The sequence below is a fragment of the Poecilia mexicana genome, unplaced genomic scaffold (assembly GCF_051168715.1).
Source record: "Poecilia mexicana isolate PSO_F unplaced genomic scaffold, ASM5116871v1 scaffold_4, whole genome shotgun sequence".
Classification (NCBI taxonomy): domain Eukaryota; kingdom Metazoa; phylum Chordata; class Actinopteri; order Cyprinodontiformes; family Poeciliidae; genus Poecilia; species Poecilia mexicana.
In genome coordinates this window covers 5,740,865-5,762,876 of record NW_028263373.1, presented here as the reverse complement: position 1 = coordinate 5,762,876, position 22,012 = coordinate 5,740,865, and the positions used below count along the sequence as shown (strand labels likewise).

General features: G+C 37.7%; 1 long non-coding RNA gene across 1 annotated transcript; it reads left to right on the top strand.

Annotated features, from left to right (window-relative positions):
• Nucleotides 1–25: 25 nt before the first annotated feature.
• Nucleotides 26–9,381, top strand: LOC148159907 (uncharacterized). The gene is made up of 3 exons (XR_015762646.1): nt 26–4,953; nt 6,446–6,548; nt 8,338–9,381. It is a non-coding gene; the product is annotated as an uncharacterized LOC148159907 (long non-coding RNA).
• The last annotated feature ends 12,631 nt before the right edge of the window (nt 9,382–22,012 follow it).

The window sequence follows — 22,012 nt, the reverse complement described above, 5'->3', positions numbered from 1 at the left end:
ACGGAAGTCTTTCTCCATGGCCTCTCCAAACTCCTCCCATGCCCAAGTTTTTGCCTCAGCGACCACCTGAGCCACATGCCGCTTCACCCGCCAGTACCCATCAGCTGCTTCTGGAGTCCCACAGGCCAAAAAGGCCCGATAGGACTCCTTGACAGCATCGCTCACCGAAGGCGTCCACCAACGGGTTCGAGGGTTGCCGCTGCGACAGGCACCAACAACCTTTGCGGCCACAGCTCCGATAAGCCGCCTCGGCAATTGAGGCACGGAACATGGTCCACTCAGACTCAATGTCCCCTACCTCCCCCGGAACGTGTTCGAAGTTCTGCCAGAGATGAGAGTTAAAGCTCCGTCTCACAGGGGACTCCGCCAGACGTTCCCAGCAGACCCTCACTATACGTTTGGGCCTGCCAGATCTGACCGGCTTCCTCCCCCACCACCGGAGCCAACTCACCACCAGGTAGTGGTCAGTGGACAGCTCCGCACCTCTCTTCACCCGAGTGTCCAAGACATACGGCCGCAGATCCGATGAAACGACGACAAAATCGATCATCCAACCTGCGGCCTAGGGTGTCCTGGTGCCAAGTGCACATATGGACACCCTTATGTCCATCATGGTGTTCATGATGGACAATCCGTGATGAGCACAGAAGTCCAATAACAGAACACCACTCAAGTTCAGATTGGGGGGGCCGTTCCTCCCAACCACGCCCCTCCAGGTCAGTACCCCCTCTAAGGACTCCAAGAGGGGTGGGTAATCTGAACTGTTGTTCGGCCCATAAGCACATACAACAGTCAGAACCCTTACCCCCACCCATAGGCGGAAGGAGGCTACCCTTTCGTTCACCGGGGTAAACCCGGTGAACAAGTATGCCCACTCCTGCCCGGCGCCTCTCACCGTGGGCAACTCCAGAGTGGAAGTACGTCCAGCCCCTCTCAAGGACACTGATTCCAGAACCAGAGCCATGCGTCGAGGCGAGGCCGACTATTTCTAGCCGACTATTTCTCAGCTTGAAGTAACCTCAGATTGAAGTAGCTGAGAGTAACCTCTCAGCTATTTCAAGCTGAGAGGTTCTACCCAGAACCTCTCAGCCTCGCACACTGGCGCCTGTTCCTTCCCCACCAGAGAGGTGACGTTCCATGTCCCAAGAGCCAGCTTCTGCAGCCGAGGATCAGACCGCCAGGGTCCCCTCCTTCGGCCGCCGCCCATTACACATTGTACCCGACCCCTTTGGCCCCTCCGACAGGTGGTGAGCCCATTGGAAGGGGGACCCACGTCTCCTCTTCGGGCTGAGCCCGGCCGGGCTCCGTGGGTAAAAGCCCGGCCACCAGGCGCTCGCCATTGTGCCCCACCTCCAGTTGTATTGTACCTCTATTGTTGTATATTTATTTATTTATGTATGTATGTATTTATTTGTTTTGCTTAGACCCTCCTCCTGCAGTGATTAACAGGCAGAAGCAGCTGTTGGGGCTGATCTGATTGTTGGGTGAAGGAGTGAGGAGTGAAACAGTTTTTGTACCGCAAATTAACGTTTTATTTGAAGTCAACTCGGAGATTATTTTTTGTTATTTTTATAAGTAAAAGAAACTCCTTTGACACAGGAAAAGTCTCCGTGAGTGCTTTTTATTGTTTTTGAGTGAGTCAAAAACCTTCTCCTGAAGGACTACTCTGGCATTTTTGTTTTCTGGACCTTTGTGATGGAAGAGTGGCCATAACACAGAGAGAATACCCTCCATGGATAAAGGAGTTGGAAACTAAAATAAAAAAGGGTCACACTAGAGGTGGTGGCTTGGTGCAGCTACTTCAAGCTCAATACCCAGAAGACAGTGGAGTTAATGATAGACTTAGGAAAGTCACAGACCCATCATCCCCTCTCAGAGTCCTTTCTATCTCCAATTTGGACTCATTCTGCTTCCTGGACATTACCATCATCCAGGACTTCAAGTGGGAGCCAACCATCAGCTCCTTTATCATAAAGGCCCAGAACAAGTTGTTCTAGCTATGGCAGCTGAGAGAACTCAAACTGCCAATTGAGTGTTGGTGCAGTTTAACACAGACATCATCAAGTCCGTCCTCACCACCTCTGTCACTGGGTACAATGGAACCACAACCAAGGACAAACCTAGATTACAACACATCATGCATACTGATGAAAAGGTGATTGGGTGCAACCTCCAACATTTACATGACCTGTACTTCAGGGATGTAGGTCGTGCAGGTTGGATTGCGACTAACACTTCTCAAGAACAGCTTCTTTACCTCAGCCATTAGACTGTTAACAATAGATAATTGAATGTTGCATAACACTGCCACTTTATCTACCTGCTATTCTGCACATGCATACATATTTTTACTTTTTAGTCATATTTTGCATCAATATATCAAAGCAATTTCCTAACACATGACCCTGTATACTAGCAATAGCAATAAAAGTGATTCTGATTCTTCATGCGACAAGTCTGACGTTCTATCAAACAGTTCTAGGAATGGGGTACTGTTCTATCCCATTGTGTGCTAGGGGAATGGTATGACTGAAAGAAACAGGAATCTTAATAAAATGGTAAACATAGCAGTTCTATGTCTGGAAATTGAATTAAAACTAATTGAATAATTCCTAAAGAGAAAGTATTTCACTCCATGTTCATTAGTCAAGTCAAACAGGTCATGTTTAGGCCTGCTTAGTAGAAATGACGGTATTAGGTGCATTAAGTGCAGAAGCTTTCTGCTGAACACAATCCTTTATTTGCTCTTTGTTTTATGTAAAGCATAAAACAAAGAGCAGTGTTGTCCATCATTTTAAGTGACTTGCCCATACAAAATTTAACAGAAATAAAAATCTTATCCACATATTTATCCACATGTAGTATAATAATAGTAATATATAGTAGTATAATAATATAATAGTATAATAGTAATCTTATCCACATATTCATCCACATATAGTTTTCCTTATCTACAATAGGCCTCCACCCAATTTCTCTGTAATGGCTGCCATCTCACACACATCCTGAAATTTGACGTCCCCACCTCACCCATGCCCATCCCCCCTCAACATTCCCTCCATGGCCTGGAGGGAAACATGCTGAACTATAAAGTATAGCATGTTTGAACTTTTTAAGGAAAATGCTTGGTTGACAATAAAGAATGGTGGGAGAAGAGAAATAAAGAATCCGCATGCAACTCAAGCAGGTTGACTGGCTCACATTTCCTCATATAGTTTTTCTTATGTACTATAGCCATCTACCCAGTTTCTCTGTAATGGCTGCCATCTCACACACTTCCTGAGATTTGACGTCCCCATCTCACCCATGCCCATCCCCCCTCAACATGCTTGGTTGAAGATAAAGAATGGTTGGAGAATAAAAACAATCAGTATGCTAATCAAACAGGTTGACCACCTCACATTTCTTCACTTTCTTTCAACTTTCCTAATTTATATATTTATTTTTCCACATCCTGTTTTTCTGATATGCTATAGCCTCTATCCCCAGTCTCTCTGTAATGGCTGCCATCTCACACACTTCCTGAGATTTGACGTCCCCACCTCACCCATGCCCATCCCCCTCAACATGCTTGGTTGAAGATAAAGAACGGTGGGAAAATAACAAAATCAGTATGCTAATCAAACAGGTTGACTGGCTCACATTTCTTCAGTCACTTTCTTTCAACTTTCCTAATTTATATATTTATTTTTCCACATCTTGTTTTTCTGATATGCTATAGCCTCTATCCCCAGTCTCTCTATAATGGCTGCCATCTCACACACTTCCTGAGATTTGACGTCCCCACCTCACCCATGCCCATCCCCCCTCAACATTCCTCCATAACTTGCTCTCAAACTTTGCAGAATTGACTGGTGTTGAACCTACAAAATTTCCATTACAAAGAATAATTTTGTCTCCTGAAGCATTACTGTGGGAGATAATAAAATGTAACTTATTAATTTCATAGTTTTAAAACTTAATTGATGGCGCGGGAAAGTTGTGACGCCAAAGTTAAGGTGTCATTAGTTATTAACACAGGGCTGGGCCGTCAACCTCAGCTCAATGCTTTTTGCAACCAAGCAGAAACTCCGGCGTGTGCCGGAGGAAAAATCAAGCGCTCCTTTTTGACTACTGCACACCGAAGGAGGGGATTCATGCTAACACATCCGAGGAATGAGGAGCGACGTATGACGAGGATTGATCTAAAAAAATGGTAAGATTATAGTTATCTTAATGGACTCCTAGTTTTTATCCATTATATCACTCGGTCAGATATACTTTTAAATGCTGTTTAAACGTGTTGATCTGTAAAAACTGTTTCAATTGTGCTTCACTTGGATGGCTAGCTTACATTAGCCTAGTACAGCTAATAAGAAACATGCATGTTTTATATTTTATTTATTGATGTGCAGTCTTACAAGAAAAATAAAAATAAAAGTGATAACCTAAAAAATATATTAAAATATGACTGCTCAAAAAAAAGACTCAAATGCAAAATATAAAAAGCTAAGTTAGCAAATTGCAAACCTCATAAAGCAGAAATAATGAAATATGCACTATTTTCAGTCACCCTGCTTGTGTGATTGAAGAGGGTTTTTGCTTTTTTGCATGTGTTTTGAATGGAGAGACGATAGACATGAGGATCTAAAACATGAGGCTGAAGTAAATGGATACCTTGTGGGTAAAGGTTGATTCTGCTGGGAGGGGGGCCTTCAGGGCACATTACACCAGACTACATTCTCTTTAGAATAATAAAGGTTGGGATATTTGGGGAAGAGCTGTGAATTAGAAACTAACTTCAGCATCATAACTTTAGTTGAGGGGAAGAGAGTGAATCTGCTTTGTTAAAATGAATTTCAGGGCTTTGACACATTTATAATCATTGAATGTTTGGGGGGGGGGTTTTCCAGGAAAATCCCAACCAGAGATGCAGATCCAGTGATGGGAGTGACGGCTGTTCCAGTTTAAAAGGTGAATTATCTCAGGGAAAGATGCATTAGCCCACAGTGTTTTTCCCACTTTTAAATTGTTTTTGCATAACTGTTTCAGCTAAATTAATGTAACCTGTGCATAACCGCACAGGTAAGAGAAGGGAGGTGTGCAGGGGCAGATCTAGCAAAATATTTATGGGGTGACAAGAGGAGGGCAGGGATTTTTTCAGGGGTGGCAGCATATGCCAGTATCTAAGTATGAATCTAGATAGAGATGTGCCAATACCGTGATCGGCGATCACCGATCATACACTTTTTCACGGAAATCGGCCGATTATGATCGATGGCCGATCGATCGGCACACCTCTAATAGATAGATAATATGTCTCACTCTCACATTTGTCATCTCTGACAGCGGGAGATGTTTTGGTAGGACCCAGTTCAACTGCTTTCCTTTATACATTCATCTGTTATTGACTTCTTATAGCTTTGCTAATTTTATTTAGTAACAGTCTAGTTGTTCCTTTAGTTGTTCTTCTAGTTGGGGAAATCATATTTTATTTATCACTGCAGGAGGGTTCAGTGAATGCGCATATGAAACTGGTGGGTTTGGTACCTCAAAAAAGGTTAAGAACCACTGTCTTGCATATAAATGTCAAATAATTTAAAGCCTTTTAATTTATGTATGCTGAAACCATTATGTCAAATTTAGCAGCAATGATAATCTCAATAAACAAATGGTGGTCTGTGTTAAAATATTAGCATTTATGGGGCCTCTGAAGCTCTGGGGGCCCAATGGAGCTGCTGACTTAATTTGGATTTAACAGAAGTGGACAGAATTGATATTCATTTTAATTGTATTTTTTGATTAGTTGTTTTTAAGACTAGTTGTGGGTTTATATAGCAGTTCAATGATGATGTTTTCCCATAACATAATTACCCAGTGATATTTTTACTTTTATTGTCAACTTAACATCTTTTAATACAAAAAACACGGTGGACCGCCTGGGCACCCGACCACCGGGTTTAGCAAGTTTTCTGGGGGAAACCCTGCATGTTGAAGTATAAAATCAATGTGCATAGTTTGTGTCATTTAACCTACAGTTAATAGGTCAGATTAGGTGAAAATGGATATCATAGTCCAAATGTAATTTGCTGCGGTCAGTACCTAACTCCTGTGTGGGTGTCTGATTTTTAACTGTCAAATTTGGACACAGCAGAATATTAGCTTTTGGTGTATTTGTGACAGATCCGGGTGGATCACTTCATGGTTAGTATTAAATATATAAGTAAGGCTTTTGCTTTATTTGTCCTCCCACCCCCTCTGTTAAGTGCTGTGTTTTCATATTATGCACCATGAAATGCAGAATCTCCAGTGTAATCTGATGGAGCCTGTACACTTTTGATGCTGTTAATATGTGACATATTTGGGATTTCTAAATACCTTCATGAAGTTGAAGTTGACTCTGTAGCTCTGTATTAAGTTGTAACAGCTAATTTAGGCATTTTACTGTTAACTTGTCAATTTTTAGGAGTTGAAACAGTCATCCGATGAGAGCGACGATACCGTCATCCTTGGTCCAACACCAGCTGAAGTACGGGACACGAGCGTGCCTGAGCTCACAAGAACTGATTGTAAGTTTATCTATAAATATCATAGTATTACACTTTTTTTAACTGATGATTGTAGATGTTTTGATTTTTATGCTTGTTTCTGTATTTATCATCAGAAATAATTTCCCAGAGAACAAAAAGTCATGGGAATAGAAATTATTTTCACAGGCGTCTAAGAAAAATGCAATGAACATTCAGGTTAACATCGGTAGGCCTAACAGCAGCCAATCAGAGTGGAAAAAATATTATTATTTTGTGCCATTTTCTAGTTGTTAAATATTCCACAAAATGAGGAGATAAAAGATGAACAACATGCCAGTTTAAACTTTGGACTATTTGCAAACCAACTGAACTCTGCAGCATTAAAACATGGATAGAACTGTAACTACATTAATCATAACTCTTCTTCTGTTCAATGTTTGTCAGTTTCTTGTGGTGCAGCTCTGTGCTGCCTTCAGGAGAATGGGACATCAGAGCATCATCCATAAAATTTCACCCAAATGGCATTTACTGTGCAAACCAGAGCTTTTAGTGGAAAAACAAAAGTTCCTTTTAATGCCACACAAATATGAGACAGAAATATGGATTATTTCTTTATATAGACCTGTCTATTGATTATAGATTAATAGTTTTACTGAACAGAAATTACAAAGAACAAATCTGGTTCTTCATCAAATCCTAATGAGTCAAACTGAAAGTGTCATGGAGTCACTGAACACCACCATGACATTAACACTGACATGAAAATAATATTGAAGAAATAAATATATCAAATATAATTAAAAACATAAATAAGTGATAAGTTATTTACTGTTATGGTCTGTAAGATATATTTATTCTCAATATTAGATATGGTCTCAGCAAACCCATGGCACTTCAACAATATTATTTTACCTTTTATCTGGAAATAGTGTGTTTATTCTTGCCATACATCCTATGTATTAATTATTGATCGAAAGGTCTTGCCATACCAGTTTATTCCTCTGTATTTACTTTAGTTTCTTAGTTTATTCTTGCATTTTGTTCTTCATTAATTTCCATTTAGTTTCCTTTGATTAGTATTGTCCTCTCTTGGTTTATTGCTATGTCCACTTTAGTTTCTTTTCTGTTTCTAGATTTATTTTATCATTTATTGATGCTCAGTAATCTTCACTCATCACCTGCTGCGCTGCCTAATCATCATGTTTCACATCATGTGTTCATTTTTCACTGTTCAGCGTCGGATTCTGTTTTTATGCCATAATTCACATCTCTGCCAGCATGCCTAGGTGGGCCCCATGTGGGGAAAAGGAGGGCAGACCATGTGGGTTTGTCCGCGGTTTCCACAATGGCCCGGCATGGGTTTGCCCATGTAGGGCCCATGTAGGGCCACAGCCCACATGGGCCATACATGGGCAAACCCATGTGGGCCCCCACCATATAGGGCATGTAGGGCCCATGTGGGCTGTGGCCCTACATGGGCCCTACATGGGCAAACCCATGTGGGTCCATTGTGGAACCCGCAGACAAACCCATATGGGACCCATATATCAGCCCTCCTTTCCCCCACATGGGGCCCACCTAGGCATGCTGGCAGGGTACCTGCTGATGCTTTTTTAAGGACTGGTGAGATTAATGTTTTCACTCATTACTAGTTGTCAGCTTCATCAGTGGCAACTATTACAGCTGACAACTGACCCTTTAATATTAAATACTTTACTACAGCTGTGATTAAAAAATGTTTTTGTGATAGCTTTATAACTTGCCCTGTCACACAGACTGAAACCTTTTTTCATTGAAGAACACTTATGTGCCCCTAATTATTTTTCAGGCCCACCACAAAAGAAGAGACTCAAGTGGAGCCAAGAAGAAATTCAGGCGGTGGAGAAAACGCTCATGGACTGTATTGAATCTGGAAAGGTTCCTGAGAAAGCCCAGTGTACAGTCATGGCCAAAAGTTTTGAGAATGACACAAATATTATATTTTCACATGAACTGCTGCCCTCTGGATTTCATGTGTCAGATGTTTTCATCACATACAGAAATACAATTGCAATCATATTATGAGTAACAAAAGCTTTTACTGACAGAATGAGTTAATGCAGCAAGTCAGTATTTGCAGTGTTGACCCCTCTTCTTCAGAACCTCTGCAATTCTCCCTGGCATGCTCTCAATCAACTTCTGGACTAAATTCTGACTGATAGCAGTCCATTCTTGCACAATCAATGCTTGCATTTTGTCAGAATTGCTAGGTTTTTGTTTGTCCACCCGTCTCTTGATGATTGACCACAAGTTTTCAATGGGATTAAGATCTGGGGAGTTTCCAGGCCATGGACCCAAAATCAAATATTGCTGTTAAGCTGATCACTCTTTATAACATTCTGGAGTACATGCAAATTGCCATTATAAAAACTGAAGCAGTAGACTTTGTAAAAATTAACATTTGAATCATTCTCAAAACTTTTGGCCATGACTGTATGAAGTGCATTGAAACCTCGCCAGTGGCCCTCAAGGACAGGACATGGCAAGGGGTTAAATTCTATGTGAAAAATCGCATAGATGCGTTAAAACGAGAGACTTTCAAAAGAAGGTAAGCGTTGACTTTTTTGGTACTGTTAAAGAACCTGATCATTTGTTAGTGCCATTACCACCCCGGATCTGTTTGGAGTTTCTGCCAGTTTTGAAGTTCTGAGACAGCTGTAGTCAAGTTTTGTAATCCAAGTATGTATGCATACTTTCATAGAAGAGGAAGTTTGTATGTTAATGTTTATGGATGCAAATCAATGAATCCATTTCATATATGTATATCCATGTTGAATTGTACTACGTATATCTGGAAATTGTGTAATAAAATGGTTCACATACAACCTGAAAATGCAGTCCAATATTGATGGTTGGCTTTAAGCAGGTTACCAGGAACTTAAAATATCATTAAACAAAAACAAATCTAATATAATGCAGTTTATTGACTTAAAACAACTAGGATTGCTCATATTTAACAAACTGTGTTCACAAAAATTACACAGTGCCACCTGGTGGTAGTTGGTGAAGGACAAGTCCCCACGTGCACCCAAAACCTGACAGATTTTTGATTTTCTAAACTTTATAAATTTTTATGTTAAAGATGATATTTCATGTTCCAATGTCCCTAAAAAAAATCCAAACCTAAAATGGAGTCTTTAGCTCATTTAGAAAGTTGAGTCCCCACGCGTAACCACCTAGTCACTCGCTAAAAATGGTCCTCACGTTTCACCTAATACAAGTATGTGTGTGTGTGTGTGTGTGTGTCTGTGTGTGTGTGTGACACACACAGAGAGAAAGAGACATAATGTTTGAAACGATGATTCCATGATGGCAGAACAGTTACATCTCAAAGTATACAACACTGCATCATATGATAGATAGATAGATAGATAGATAGATAGATAGATAGATAGATAGATAGATAGATAGATAGATAGATAGATAGATAGATAGATAGATAGATATTTAAAATATGAACATATAATGAAGAAAAAGTATCACTTTTAGGCTATTTTATTGAGCTAATTTACTAAAAATGCTCATTTATTTTACCAATTTTTCACCTTCACTATTACATTGTATTTTATGACCCAAATTAAAAAACATGTCTTCTATTCCTTCCTAATATTTTCTAATGGATTCAAATCCAGAATTAAACTTGTGGTATAATATTTTTTTAACTACAATCGCGATGAGACATTGGGGAAATGATAATCTGTCTCACTAATCAGATGATCCATTCAGGGATCCCCAGCGCTAACAGGCTGAATGAGAAATACTGCAGCAGGTTTGTGTCACTCTGTTGGTGCCTTACGTGGTAACGCGGAGTAGTTATCCATCTGGCAGGATGCTGCTGGTGAATCCGGTTCTTGGGAAAATCTCTTTATTTACTGGTCCCTGTGGATTCTGCAGCATCGAACGCGGATCAGTCGAACCGGTCCAAAACCGGGACAGGTACCCGCGCAAGCAGCGGCCAGAGAACGGATGAGACGAGCGCATCTGGTCCCACGCTCATTTTTAGGAAGATTTAAATCCACTTCAGCAGCTTTCACACAAAGACAGCGCGGTGCCTCCAGTTAGTTACTAGATGTCCTCGGTCCAAAAGAGAGGAAGAGCAAGAAGAAAGATGCGGGCACACCCCGCAGAAAGAGAGAGACCTGCGGCGTGAGGATGTGAATGATCGGACCCGTGACCGACCGGAGAGCAGAGGCGTTTTCTCCGCTGCAGGAATAAAAAACAGACCCAACACGTTCAGCAGAAGCGTCTCCTCCCATCTGTCCTCCGTGCAGAGAGGAGAGGGAGAAGAGAGCGAGGCATTGCGAAGAGATGGCTGAAGACGGAACCAGGACTCGCGAGTACGTGCGTTTTGCGCTTGCGCACAAGTTTGTGCTCTTTAATTGTTCGCTGGTTTTGACTTTACGTGAGACAAAAGAACAGAAAGAGAGGAAGTAGCCGGTCACAATACGGGCAGGTATAACAATTATGAGTCGAAGTTCAATCAAAAGGCAGTTGCCATGTTTTTTGTTTTTGTTTGAGAAGCTTACCATTTTTATTTGTTTGTTTTTAACTGATGAGATTATGGCAGATTTAAACCTGCCGCATATGTTGCAGAGCCTCTGTTATATTTTTTATTTTGTTTTTCTTTTGCTGTAACAGACCATTTATTATATGTATTTGAATGTATTTTTGACACGTTTTGTTAAGAAAATAGTACAGGTGAAAATGTACACATTGTTTTATTTGACCAGTTTATGTTTATTCAACTTTTGTTTTTACTTTATTTATTCTACTTTGAAGATTGTAAGACCCTAACATCAACATTGTCAATGTCTGTGGTTATTCTTTATTTTTATTATAATATTGTGATATTTGCCACTGAAGATCCATTATATATGTTAATGCTATTTGTTTGAAGTAAAGTAAAAAAAAAAAAAAAAAAAGATTAGAGCCTCTGAAAAGAAAATCCAACTTTTTTCTCAAAATTCTGACTTTTGATCTGAGATTAAAGTTAAAATTCAGCTTTTTTCTTAATTAAATGCAAATTACAAATTACTCCCATGAATATCTTGTTTATTGTTCAGTGAATAATCCTTTTGTGAGTGTGTATACTTAATTTAATTGAAAACTAAATTAGTTGATGATTATTTCAGTAATCGATTCATCACAGATTCATCCATAATCATTTCAGCCCTATTTCAGTTAAAAGAGGTTGAATGCCACACTTTTAATTTTGTCAATTGTAGAAACTTTTTAATTACATGTCATTCTTCTTTATAGATGCACTATTTTGTGTTTTATTGTCAGTGACAATCCCAAGAAAATACATTATTTTCTTGTACCAAATACTAAAATTTTCCCTATGTAATAGCAGTCTCAAAAGATTTTAAAACCCTTAAAAATGGTTTTAAATTATGTGTAATTATATATTGTCAAGCTTTCAGCGTTAAAAATGGATGTAAAAAATAAACAGTTGAATATGGGTGCACTCCAGATTCAGGGGCGGCTGGTTAAACTATAAGGAAACAGGCTTTTCAGTTAAGTTGTGTGGGCTGCTGCAACTGGTGGAGCTGCCAGTCGGGTACTGGCACACCAATGGTTTGCTCAATAGCCAGTTTTCACTAAAGCATAGCCTCCAGGTGGTTCTGTTATCTTAATTTTGTCCCTGTTAAAGCACAATACAAGATCCCCGCAGCACCGCTCCAGTTTATAGTTTCCACATATCAGCGTATCCAATAAGATCTTAGAAATTCAGAAATATATTAAAGATTAATCCTTATTTTTTTCCAGTTATAAGTCATTATAGTGTTTATTTGTTTCCTTAAACAAATAAAGGCTCTATAACCCTTCAAGTCCAAAAAGACACAAAAGACAAACTCATTTTCTCTGTATTTATTCAAACAAGAGAGAAAATCTACTTATACATACATTAAATGAAATACAGTAAATAACCCTAAAACTACAGAGCAATGGTTCCCAACAAACAGCTAACAGCAGCTGTTAGCTGTTATAAATAATGTGCTAAAATGCACATTATTTATAACAGTTAGAAATATATACAAAACATGGAAAACTACACAATAAACCCTGCATGTTGCCAAAATAGTCTAAAATACATGTTAAAATATAGTACTTGCGGAGAAAACACGGAGCAGATCCAGAGTTACGGAAAAGGGGGCGGAGCTGACAGTAACCGGTTGCTACGGTAACCACCAACTGCCAGAACAAAATGTGATGTTCCTTACTGGTTTCTCAATTTGTGAGTGTATGTTGTTTTTATGGTTTATTTTTGTTTTTATGATGTAAAGCACTAAAGAACTGCTATACAAATAAACTTTGATTGATTGATTGATTGATTGATTGATTGATTGATTGATTGATTGATTGATTGATTAATAACATAACTTGTATACCAATAAATGTTGGGAGACATAAGTTTTTGACTAAAAATGAATTTGAAGAATAAATAAACCAATTTTTGATAAACTTCAAGGTCTATAATATTGTGGAAAATAAAAACGTATTTCATATAGAAAAAGGGGAAAAAAAGAGAACAGCAATAAATAATGTATTATCGTTCGTGTTTATGTAAAAACACTACTACATAATACTACTTAATGTAGGTATAAAGCCTAAGACAATCACATCAGAAGGCAGTAGTTATGTTTTAATTGTTTTTTTTCTGAAAAATAAAGAAAATAAAAAGTGCACCTTACATTCGGGCAGTAAATGTGACTAATAAAGGGCTACTGCAGTAGAAAACACTGAACACAACCAAATGGTAATCATTTAGTACTATAATAATTGATAAACGCAGAAAGCGCTCAGGGAAAAGTGATTTGTATGGATTTATTTTGGTAAAATTTGAAATGTAAATCTGCAGTTTTAAAGCTCTTGCTACGTGTTAAGCTAACCCCTGACTCTGCAGCTCTGCCTCCTTCTACTGTAACAGTGACACATTATCCTTCTCTGTGCCAGTTGGATGTGCCTGGTTGAAGCTCCAGTCAGGCCCAGATGGCAGCACTGGGATTCTCCCAGATTGACTGAGTTTGACCACAGTCTGCGAGTAAACAGGAAGCTGGCCAGCCTGTCACTGCAAGTCATCTTTCTCTCTCTGTCTCCAGGGCTTGCTACATGTCTCTTCACTTGGACGTTTATCAGATTAACTTGAACATAATCACTTCCAGGGTTGAAATGTCCTTCAGATTAATCCAAAATGGTTCATTATTGTAGAGGTTTGTTCTGGTTTGCTCCAGCAGCGAGGCTTGTAAAAGATCAGTTTCAACTTATTATCTTTTCAATGTGGTTTGATATGATTGTATGTATTTATAAATACATAATTTATACTAATAAAAATTATAAATACACATAATTGCATGTATTTGTATGTATTTACTAATACATAGTTCTTATGTGACATCACATTTCCTTGAACCTTATAACTGACAGCCATCTTGGCAGGCCGTTTCTATGGAGTTGCCATGACAACAATAAAACCACATGCTTAGGACTGGATCTCACCTCGTTCCTAACTTATAAGCAGTATAAGTACAATACGATTACTGCATTACCATTTTTGAGTAATGCATCTCTGTGTAATACTAAGATAAATATCAGCGATATTTACTGTAATACTGTCAGCTGAATTAGCAAAATTAGTTTAGCTTATGTAGCTGTTATCTGCTAGCTAAGATGGACATGTAACGTACCAGTATGTATTTATGCAAAACAATGGAATGTGTTGTTGTTTTATGTGTCTCTTTCATTAATACTGAAATAAAAGAAATATTTAGCAAAAATACCAAAGTTGGCAATTTCTATGCTTAAAATCTGCTTTTTATCAACTCTTCCCTGTATTTTTATAATCAAATTTTTGTAATCTGTGTTTATGTTATGACATTTGTGACACCAAAAGTATATCTTCTATAATACTTGCACTATAAAACAGATGACTGATTAACTTTTTCTAAGAATATTGTATGTGAAATTACTGTCATTTATTGTTCTTCTTTAAATACAAGTTTTAAGCAAAATAGATAAGAACTTTATAACGTTTCATTATGGAAGAGTATTCATTTGTCTTGAAAGTTTTCACATTTGGTCACACTGCAACCTAATTTCAGTGCATATTATTAATATTTTATGTGACACATTATCAGAAACTAACAGTCAACTGTAAAAGATTTTATGATGCTAAAAGACAAAGAATCTAATAAATACACAAACATTTCTGGACAAAATCTAATAAAATGAAGAAAAGTTGATGGGACTGTATTTGTATTGCACTATTCTTTTATTATATTAACTGTAACTTTTTCAGATTATTCTTTTATATTATTGCCTCCAATCTGACAAGCTGACTGTTAAAAAATGTAAATTCACTTTGACCACGTTTGCCTGACTCTCTGTGATGTTCAATCCGGTGATGGTTTCTATAGGACCAGTTTTAAATGGAAGGAAATTTCCATGTTTAATTAGATGCTACACCAGAGCCAGAATAAAGTTTTGTGCCAGAACTCAAGTAGTTGCTTTATTTGTTTATATCATCGCCTGACAGGTGAATTATTGCCCTTAAATCACATTCAGTCAACAAATCAGTAACAAATCGCTGCATAAGAATGTTTGTATTTTCTTTTTTGTTGTGCTGACCAGAGAGCTGCAAACTAAATTGCCCTTTTTGGGATAAATAAAAGTTATTTTAAAGCATTTGAAGAGGATTTTCAGTAATTCAGATTTGCTTGAAAGGTTTTCAGAAGCCTTTTAAAAAGAAACAGAGAACATGCTGCAAAATATTTCTCACTTTACTCAATTTGTAACACATTGTTGAGCTGAATCCCTTTATAAGGGCCAAGTTTTGCCCACAAATCCTATTTCTGTCTGTTTGGATTCAGCTGATTTTTCCCACCTATTTTAGGCAGATTAGGTTTAGAGGGAGCTGAGCTGAAGGCTGTGCATTTCTGGAGAGTATAGCTATTTCAGGCAACAAACTGCAACTTCCTCCATATGTTATATCCTTTTGTATCTGAAAAGCGTACCGTTTTGCTCAGATTTTCTCTAAGGCTATAAATAGGAAAAAATCATAATGTATAGCTTTAATGCGCCATGTCATGAGTTTCACATCCTGGAAATGTGTCAATTTGGATCACTCTGGGTTACATCTATGACTCCAGATTTGCATGCGTTAAAGCCGTTTGGCAGATTTTTCTGTAAAATCAGCCAAACTCACTTTAGATATACAGATTTTCAGCATTTTAAATGTTATGTTTCTGTTTGCTTTTTTATGTTATTTTAGCCCTGTTGCCTTGCAGAAAGAAGGTTCTGGGTTTGATTCCCGGCCCAGGTTCTGTCTGCATGGAGTTTGCATGTTCTCCCTGTGCATGGTGGGTTCTCTCCTGGTACCTCCCACAGTCCAAAAACACGACTGTTAGGTAAACTGGTCAGTATAGATTCTCCTTAGGAGTGTGTGTGTGCAGGTTCTTTGTCCTGTCTGTCTCTGTGTTGCCCTGTGACAAACTGGCGACCTGTCCAGGGTGACCTTTGATTTGGTTATGGCCTAATATCAGACTTGGTTGAAAAAAATTATCACAATACAAACTTCATATTTAAATTCAAAAATACTTTATTGATCCCAAAGGGAAATTGATCATTAAATTAAATAACTAATCAATAACTATTGATTAGTTTTTTTTTTGTTTTTTTCTTACATATCTGAAATACTACCTAACTGGTAATGTGACCTTTCCTGTTTTCTTTCCAGGCTGTTGTTTATTTTTTAGCAGTTTTGAGGATTGGTGGCAGAACCTTAAACTGCTGCTGCGCAAGTCAACAGGTTGTTGCTAGGTAACCAAAGAATAAGTGAGTTGCTAGGTAACCAAAGAATAAGTGAGTTGCTAGGTAACCAAAGAAATTCCACCAGCCTTACTTAGCTAGCTCTAAGCCTTTCCTCTGCCTACATCTTCCAGAATGCTGTGCAGTTCTGGATCAGAGTTCAGCAACATTATTAAATTGTACAACCCTACATAATATCACACTAGTTCAGCTGAGCTCAGTACTGATTTTTTCCTGTTAAGATAATGCATTTTTTTAAGGTACAAGAGAGAAAAACCAGATTAATTCAACTTAAAAACAAATAATTTTAATTTAACTCCATCCCATCCAGTTAGACTCAGGAGAACGCAAATTTCTAGTAATTAATAAAAAGTTTTCCATTTAAAAAACAGCAGGATATTCAGAATCTGGGCACCTGTATCATAATTGTTGGGGCGAATTATCATTACAACTCGATTCACATGCAGCTTAGGAAAAGAAAAGGATCTTTAACTCAGCTACACACACACAGCCACACACCATTGATTCCCAGAGAGACAATAAGAGTATGAGATGAGACCCTGCAGGTAGCAGGATGTCATGCTGAGAGTTGACAGCTTGCTGCAAAGCCAAGAAAAAGAGTTGTGTCATTAAATCACTGAAGCCTTAACAGTTGCTTTGTGTTGAAATCATCCCTAAGTTAATGTTGCCAAGCAACAAATACAGTCTCAGGCAGTAAGAGGACCTGCAGCCAAACATCGCTTGGCAGCTAAACTCTGCAAAAAACAAAAGAGGAACTGGAGGATCGGAGGAGATTTTAGAAATAAAAAAAAAATAAAAGAAGGTCAGATTCCAGCCATTTAGAGGACAGGATGTGCAGAAAAGAAGAGAGTTTGCATTTTAAAAAACTGACATGGCAAGTATGCTCTCTGATTTTTGTTCATTTTCACATCCACCTCCAAAAAGAACGCTGACTCTTCGTAAGGTAGTTAGGAGAATGTAAGTGTGCTGTAAATCAAATTTGTGTGCTGGAAGTAAGATGCAACCTAAAATGAATATGCGCATGCATATATGGAATAATAAAGATTTATGTTTTCTGCTTTTTTCTGTCCCATATTAATTTAATTATGATGTATTGGTTTATTTCTCAGGGATATTGTACAGTAAAAATCAGAAGAAAATATGAGGTTTAGACAAACAAAAGCTTTACATTGTAGTGCAGTAGTTTTGGTTCACTTGGTTCATGTATTTTGAAGCTTAAAATGCGGTTTAAGGTTATGTCACAGTATTTCATGCTGATTGAGGTTCAGACTTTAACAAAGCCACTCCAAGACTTTCGGCCTTGGCTTATTTGTTTTTTTTTTTGTTTTTTTTTAGTTTAGAGGAGGACTTAGTAGTTGTGTTTTATAAATGTGTGCAAAACTGTCATTAATGTTGAAAAAACACAGTTGCTGTGTTTCTGTTCATGTGTTAAAATAACATGCGAATACGTTTGTTCACATGGTAAGTCTTTAAAAAACATGTTCCTCCAACTACTTCCTGTCTTCTTCTTCTTTGTGTTTTATGCCAGTGGCAACATCCAGTTGTTGGTCTTGTGACTAGTGTGATGCAAACAAGTGTTTTCACTGCAGTTTGGTGAAATAAACCAATTTTGATACAAAAAAAGCAACAACAACACATCATCCTAGCACCAAAACCTTCTATCAAAGAACAAGAACAAACTGCTGTGTTTCCATTAAGCAAATTTATTTTCAAAATGTCAAATCGCGCAATTAGCTGGTCAACGAAAACGCAGCTTGTGAAACATAAGGAGATGATCTGATAGCTGCACAATTCATAACTTACAGAAAGTTATTCAGATCCCGAAGCAACAAAGCAGCTCCGTACGTCACACGATCCCCAACATGTTTGACCGTCAGAACGATTCTCCTTTCACCAAAACGCTCTGAGTTTCATGCCAGACTGATAGATGTCACTATTTGCTTCCCGTTTGTTCATAAAGTCCTTGATGAGTTCTTAACCTGGATAATCCAGAGTAGAAGCCGCCTGTTAAGTCTGTTTGCAGGGTGATGGGAGTGACTAGAACATTTTAATTAAATTCAGAGCCAGACATTTGCAAACAAATGCATCCCCAGGTGCTCTGGGTTTTCATGAATAACAACAATAAAAGTTATTCCTAAATTGCCATTTTGTTGGCATCTCAACAAAGTTAAGTTTCCTTTATGATGCCACATCATTCAATAAATAATACAAAGTGTTTTTATCTGCGGTTAAACATGCAAGGGAATCCCCACTTTAGTGCTCTGTCAGCTAAATATAAATACATATGTTTTATGCCTGTTGTAGTCTTTAAATAATTCAACCTAATCATGCAGACAGATTAAAAGTCCAGTACATTCATTCCAAATTGATCTTAGTTATCAAAAAATGCAGTCAAGTTCAGTTTATTAATTAAATTGGTTTAAAATCTTTCTATCCAAGGAAACCAGGCAGACTGAATGGATTACTTACTTTCCCTCCTCCTGGATGAGCATGTAGCAAACTGTCGCTACACGCTGAGCATGCACTGGCTGAGCTGCTGCGATTATAATGTGCTCTTCTGCCCACAGAGCATGAGGATCCTGCAGTAAAATGTAGATTTAAAATAAAATGGGCAAAACTTAAATATCGATGCTAAACTATGTGCTAAAAACGATCCCTTCTACAAACTGCAGTATTTTCTGATGACACACATAGTTCTGGGTTTGTCGTTTCTCTTTCCCCCACAATGTTTTCATACTTCATTGTGTCTCATTTGGCACTTTGTGAATGGAGGTTGCTAGGCAACTAGGGTGCAGTAAAGCATGGCAACATGAGTTTAGTATTTAGGCTTATTAGGAATTGAAACAATAGCCGTAAACTGTAGAACAGCACTTAGTACATTACAATACAGCATGGCAGTAGAGTACTGTGATTTTTATATAGAAATATATTTTACATTTGTTTACAAGAAGAAAAAAATCAACCAACGAGAGAACAGCACAAAGAAAATGTGGAAGTTACGGTATCTTTCTGCAGCAATTTGCACTGCAATCACACACTAATCTTTGGTTTTATCTCTAGATAAAATTGATGTTATTTCTGTAAACACTTCTGAAAAAAAATCTAAATCTAGTAAATTTTGTCTCGTATTGCTTTACTTTTAATATTTTCCCCAGCCTTTAATTTTATCGGCTGCTTTAATATATGTGTTAAAATCACCCACTAATTATTTGTGTTATTGGAGTTCGATTAGCTGCAACACCATTGGTGTAAACTGATCTTGTAAAAGAATAACAAAAATCAGTGTGAAAGGAAGAAAAAAATTTTAATGAATCTAAAAATATATTTTAACTACACGTGGAATGGGAAAAATTACTGATAACCTTTGCAAAACTTCTTAATAAACCTTGAAATTACTCAGGTAAGAGTAAAAAACGTATTTGGTAAAACGTTTATTCAAGCACTGAGTAACTGATCAAATTATCAATCATTTAATATTTAAAAAAAAATTGCATAATCAGATGGACCAAAATATAAAGTTACGATAAGTGGAAATTTTGTTTTTTTATGGACCAAAATGACAATAATTCATATAAGTGACAAAAATATTTTTTTCCAAATCAGTTTTTTTTTAAATAAAAGACTGATGAAACTTTAGTAAAAACTGCAGATGTGTGTCTGTGTCTGGTGAATCTTTGGTTAAAACAGGTTTATTTCTACCCTCTGTTTTTGGTTTAGTGGGTAGAAAATACAGAAATTTTACTCAAGTAAAAGTAGAAATTAAAGCATAGTAAAAATACTCCTAAATACATTTTTTCAAAAAAGATACTGTAACTGAGTGAATGTAACTAGTTACTACTCCACTGTGAACATCACCAAACAGGTTTATATTTCTACATTGACTTTATGTATCAGAAGCATCAATGTCAGCCAAAAGTTATAAAAAATAAACAACAGAGGGTCTAAAAACTAAATAATTTTATTACACAGCAGTGCAGAGAAGAGGCAGGTTTTTAAATAACCAGTTTGACTCGGATCAGAGTTTTTGATACACCAGTCGATGTAGCTTTAAGTTAAATCTTTGTTTCATCTGACTCCAAATTCACAACTTGAAGATTAGGGTGATGGCAGAGAGGCTGTCCAAACTCAAAGATAAATGATGAAATAAAAACAATCCACTGATTATAGAAAACAATAATAATTTAACCATTAGCAGGATTGTAAATATTTCTATAGTTTTAGAGATCCCTGTCTAATTTTCTATCAGAAACCTCTTGTTTTAATGTAAATAATGGTTAATCTACTGATTTACTGTAGAGTCAGTTTGACCAACTGAAATACAAAATACCTACAAGCCATGGAGCTTGTCCCATATGTTGCTGTCTTTCAATGTGATTAAAAATGTGATTGCAAACAGCATATTGTGAAGAATTATCAGGTTATTGATGTTAAACTCTGTTGTGGTTATTTTGTTATCAGTACATTAAATCAAAAACATATTGAATGCATATTTTAGTTTGGGTAAATCCAACAAAAACTATGATTGTTGGTGTAACATAAAGGAATAGTTGTTGGATGACATACAATCATGACCTAAATTAGCATTAGCATTTATACAACGGTAAAACACAAACACAACATTAAACACAAAGCTTTTAAAGATTTTACAAACTTCCCCAACATGCAATGGTTGTGCTGCAGAAACCTCTGAGACGTAAGGATTTGTCACTCAAATGAGTAAAAATACTCTACGCTGTGAAACCTCGCTGTGACAAATGATGCTTTTAGTCTTGGCTTGCAGAAAACCCTTTGCAAGTGGAACCGGATTTCCCCAGCGCCGCTCTTTGCCACAGAATCATCTGTTTATTACCGACTGAAACAGAGAAGCTGTGGACAGAGTCCTAGTGGATTCAAGGTAATGACAGTGAAAAGGTCAAAGGTTGGACATTTTCATTGCAGTGCCTGATTATCAATTGTCTTATCCGGGTTCTTGTTTGCTTAAAACCTTCAGATGCTGTTAATAAAGGCTGTGTGGACCAGTTGCAGCGTGACGCCACGTCATACTGGTGGACAAAAAGCTGATGGTTTCAGCAGTCAAGTTATCAGCATAACAAATTAAAGAATGCAACAGGAAGTGGCAGGAGGATGATTAATGACTTATCACATTAAACTGATGTGTGATTTTAATTGTGTTTCTTATTTAATGAGGACATTAAATAACAAAAAGGGAAATCACGTCTCAATTTTTCTTCCACTTCACAATTCTGTTATGTGCAACTTTATGTTGACTGTTTGCTTAAAATGCTGATAAAACAAACTTTCTCCAGCTGAACAGAAACAAAACTGAAGTTATCATCTTTGGACCTAAAGAGGAGTCAATGCACAGCTTCAGTTATTACAGCTAAAAACCAGCAATCAGCCAGAAATCTCAGTATAGTGATGGACTCTGACCTGAACCTTCAGAGCCATATTAACACAGTTACAAAGTCGGCCTTCTATCGCCTGAAGAACATCTCCATGTCCCAGGGAAATGTAGAGAAACTCATCCATGTGTTTATCTCTAGTCGCACTGATTACTGCAGCAGCGTTTTCACAGGTCTGACTAAAAGTTGCAGCTGATCCAGAACGCTGCTGCTCAGGTTCTGACTAAAACCAGG